This window comes from Jaculus jaculus, chromosome 9, assembly GCF_020740685.1.
Source record: "Jaculus jaculus isolate mJacJac1 chromosome 9, mJacJac1.mat.Y.cur, whole genome shotgun sequence".
Taxonomy (NCBI): Eukaryota; Metazoa; Chordata; class Mammalia; order Rodentia; family Dipodidae; genus Jaculus; species Jaculus jaculus.
Window position 1 is genome coordinate 3,558,879 of NC_059110.1, and position 5,224 is coordinate 3,564,102.

The following is a 5,224-nucleotide window of genomic DNA, read 5'->3' on the forward strand; positions in this document are numbered from 1 at the left end:
TCTTTTTGAAGGAATGATTTTTTTTTTAAACATGTGTTTTGATACTTTCATTGAAAATCAGTTGGTTATAGATGCATGGGCTTATTTCTGGGCCTCTAACCCTGTTCCATTGATCCATAATTCTGTTTTCATGACAATATCATGCATTTTGGTTATAGTGACTGTGCATTGCATCTCAAAGTCAGGAATTGTGACACCTAAGTTCATGTTTTCAAGATTGTTTTGATTATTTAGACTCTTGTGTTTCCATATGAACTTCATAATTTTTCCTAATTCTTTGAGGGAAGTAATTGGTATTACATGGGAAATATATTAAAAATGCAAATTACTTTTGTTAACATGGGTATTTAACAAAATTATTTTTTCTGGGCTGGAGAGATGGCTTAGCGGTTAAGCGCTTGCCTGTGAAGCCTAAGGACCCCAGTTCGAGGCTCGGTTCCCCAGGTCCCACGTTAGCCAGATGCACAAGGGGGCACACGCGTCTGGAGTTCGTTTGCAGAGGCTGGAAGCCCTGGCGCGCCCATTCTCTCTCTCTCCCTCTATCTGTCTTTCTCTCTGTGTCTGTTGCTCTCAAATAAATAAATAAATAATTAAAAAAAATTATTTTTTCTAATCAATGAACATAAGAAGTTTTTTTTTTCTATTTTCTATGTTTATGTTTTCTTCAGTTTCATTCTTTTAGTGCCTTTGTAATTTTCTTTGTAGAGGCCTATCACTTCCTTAGTTAAATTTTTTTCTGAATTCTTTCTCAATAAGTTCATGATTGGTATATAAAAATGTTACTGGTATTTGAATTTTGATTTTATAGAATACCTTTGCTGAATTAACTTATCAATTGTAATATCATTTTCAGAATTGGTTAGGTTTTATATATACATATATATATAATTCACCTGTAATTTACATAATTTCTACTTCTTTTTTCTTGCCTATTTTGCTGGCTAAAACTTCCAGTTTAGTAATAAATACAAGTGAGGAGAGAGAACTTATTGTCTTGTTCCAGATCTTAGAGCAAATGCTATCAGTGTTGTGTTGCCTTATTCATTATAACATTCACCATAGGTTTTTTGCTTAGATTTTTCTCTGTTAAATTGATTGAAAATTCTTTATAATTTGTCCAAAATTTTATATTGAAAGTATATTAAAATTTGGATGCTTTTTCTGCATCTGTTGAGTTAAGCATATGATTTTTATCCTTTATTTTGCTGCTGTATTTCTTTTTTTTTTTTTGATTTCCATATGCTGAACCAACCATCCTTGCATTCCTGAAATAAATCTGACAAGATCACAGTGACTGACTTTTCTCATGTGCCTTTGAATTCTTTTTGATAATGTTTTGAGGATCTTTTAGCTATGCCATTAAGGATATGGGTCTATAGTTTTACTTGTTTCTTTTGTCTTCATTTTGTTGTATTGTTAGAGAATTACCAGATTCATAAAATGAACTCAGAATGTTCTCTTCACTTTCTATTGTTTGAATTAGTGTGAAAAGTATTGGCCTTAGGTCTTTAAAAGCTTGGTAAAATGCAACAGTGAAGCCATTTGTTCTTAGACCTTTTGTTTTGGGACTTTTTTTTTTAGAATCTTGAAGAATTACTAGTGCTTCTACCTCAATACTAGACATATTGTGAGTTTTTTCTAACTTCATGGTTTAACTTGTTAGACCTTACATGCTCATTTCTTCTATGATTTACAACCTGTATTATATATTTGTTAATAATAATCTCTAATGATCATTTGCATTTATGTGGTATAGTTGAAATGTATATTATTCATATCATGTTTTCTTTGTTTCTTTTATCTCTGTTGTGGCTAGTCTAGATAAAGGCTTATTAATTTTGTTTTATTTATTTATTTATTACAGACACACTTTTTATTTATTTATTAGAGAAAGAAGATGGCCAAGCCAGGGCTTCTAGCCTCTGCAAATGAACTCCAGATGCATCTGGCTTATGTGGAACCTGGAGAATTGAAAATGAGTCCTTAGGCTTCATAGGCATACACCTTAACTGCTAAGCCATGTCTCCAGTCCTCCCCCCCCCATCTTGCTATTTTTTAAAAGACAAATTTTTGCTTCATTGAGTTTTTATTTAACATTTGTTGTTTGGTTTATTTCTGCTGTGGTATTTGTTCTTTCCTTCTACTCATTTGGGTTTGGTTTGCTCTGGCTTTGTTGTAATTGAAAATAACAATTAAATTAGTTATTTGAGGCTTTTTTGGGATATAAGTACTTGTTGCTATAAACTTCTTCTAAGTATTTTTTTTGCTCTAAGTCTTATTTTTTTGTGTGTGTTTCCAAGTTGATTTGTTTTGATAGGATTAAATTTTCTCTTTGAATTAAATAGTAGCCCATAACTTATAAAAAGTATGTTGTTGAGTTTTAAATTACTTACATAATTTCAAAATGTTTATCATTGATTTATAGTTATTTTATTATAGTCAGAAAATATGAGGTTATTACTTCAATGTTTTTGAGCGTATTGGTTATATTTTGTGGTTTAATATATGGTACCTCTTAGAGGATGTTCCATGTGCCAAGGAAAAGAATGTGATTTCTTTATTCATTGGTAAAATGTTCTCCAAATTTCTGTTAGATCCGTTCATTTTGCAATACACTTTGACCCTTATGTTTCTTATAGATTATTTTCTGGGTAATTTATTCACTAGTGCAAGTGGGCATTGAAATTTTCAGTGATATTACACTGATACTTACCTTCCCTGCTCCCACACTCCATTGTCCTACTTTCTCAGGAAATCCTCTATGGACTGCCAAGACATAAAAGCACCCCACTGTCAGGGAGACCCAAGAAAGGCATGCTGAAATCATGTATTCCAAACATTAATCTATAAAATTATGTGGTCTCACATTAGATATATATTCATTCTCAACCATTATATCATCTTATGTTAAAAGTCCCTTGGCAATAATGCTACTCTACCATTCCATAGTTCCAGAACTAAAATATGATCTACTGTGTTTTTATAGTCATTTGAATGCTTAAATAAGTCCCTTTGTTTTTGCAATAGTGTACATCCAAAATTCCTTTGGAATCAGTGTTACTGGCCTGTTCTGGTCACTAACCTTTGGTGGGCCATCAACTACTCTGACAGAAATCTGTCTTCTTTTGGGAAACCTTGTAGGTCTCTCTAATCAACAGCTCATTGTGAATGTTAGCCACATACTGGTACTGGGAGTTACAGACCGGCACCAAGAAAAGAAGGAAGAAAAAGATGGGTAATATAAAACAGATAGAGAGAAGAGAGAGAAGAGGGAGAGAGAGAGAGAGACAGAGAGAGAGAGAGAGAGAGAGAGAGAGAGTGAGAGAGAGAGAGAGAGAGAGAGAGAGCGATTAAGGAGAAGATTAAGGCAGTCTTCATCATACCATCTCCAGGGTCCTGTGATTCAGGTGTTCTCTCCAAGGACCTGATGAAGGTTCAACCATTTGGTCTGTCTTTTAGGATGTAGAGTTTTATGGTACCATTGCCATTTGGGTCCAGTTTTGTGTCCCCATCCCCACCCTTGCCCTCCTCTCACTCCCTATTGTCTTGAGATGCTTGGTAGGTATGTCAGCATCTCAGGTAGACTCAGGTTAGGAGCCACAGATGATGAGACCATGTGATGATTATCTTTCTGTAATTGGGTGAGTTCACTGAGAATTAACTGTTCCAGGTTTGACTATTTTTTCTTAAAATTTCATTGTGTCATTTTTCCTTACTGCTGTGTAGAATTTCATCATGTAGATATGACACATCTTGTTTATCTATTCATCTAATAATGGAGATCTGCACTGATTCCAGCTCTTAGCTCTTGTTAATTGAGCAGCTATAAATATGGTGGAGCAAATCTCTGTGAACTGAGGTGTGAAGCTTTTAGTGTCAATGCCCAGTAAGAGAATGACTGGCTCTGTTGGTAACTCTATAGTCAACCTGTATAGGGTCTCCATATTGCCTTCCATAGTGGTTGCACCATCTTACATTGGCACCACTAGTAAATGAGTGTTCCTATTTCTCCACATCCTCACCAGCATTTGTTGTCTTTACATTTTATAATGTTTTCTATCTTTACTGGGGTAAGGTGGAATCTCATAGTTGTTTTAATTTTCATTTCCCTCATGATTAGGGATGATGAACATATTCTTAAGTATGTGTTTGCCATTTGTATTTCTTCCTCTGAAACTCCCTGTCAGTTCTTTGCCAAATTTTGTAAGTGGATGGTTTGACTTTTTATTGTTTAGATTTTTAAGTTCTTTGTAGATTCTAGAAATTAGGCATCTGTCAGTTGTATAACCAGCAAAAATTTTCTCCAATTCTGTGGGGAATCTACTGGCTGTGCTTATTGTATGTTTCTCTGTGAAGAAAATTTTCAACTTCACGAGAACCCAATGGTTGAGTGATTGTTTAAGTTCTTGAGCTACTGGGGTTTTGTTCAGGAAGTCTTTTCCGATTCTTATGTCATGGAAAGTTCCTCCTAGTTTTTTCTTCAGTAGCAGCTGAGATTCCAGTCCAGTCTTATATTGAGGTCTTTGATCCATGTGGACTTTATTTTTGTGCATGGTGAGATGTGTGGATCAAGTTTCACTTCCTGCATATGGTTATCCAGTTTGTCTAGCACCATTTGTTGAAGATGCTATCTTTTTTTTCCAGGCTACATTGCTAGGGCCTTTGTCAAACATCAAGTAGCTATAGTTACTTGACCCAAAGTCTGGGTTCTCAATTCTGCTCCATTGGTCTATAATCCTGTTTTTATGGCAGTTATGTTAATTATCATCTGTGCCTATTTATCCACCTGCTGTGGCCATTTGGGGGGCTCTTTGGGGACCAAGCAAGGGTGTGCTGGCCATCAGAAATCTCTCCATTTTGTCTCCCTTATAAGTCCACATATTGGAATTCTGTATTGTAGTCTATTGGACTGGTTCTCGGGAGGCCAGGGGAGATTAGATCAGTTCCCGGGAGCTTTGGTTATGTGCTCTTCCTCTCTGGAATTGAGAACATTTCATTGCAGAGGTCGGAAAGAATATTCTAAAAATTCATTAGTTCTGGTGCATATGAAGGCTGAGAGAAAGAGCATGGGGTGGGGGGGGGGTTGGGCAGACACAGAACAATCTATAAGTTCAGGCAAATTTGTTTGTAAAACTATATTATAATATTGTAATTTTATATTCTCTCTGTGAGTTCTAATTTTATACTAATGACCAATTCTTAGCAAAATATAATTGCATATTTT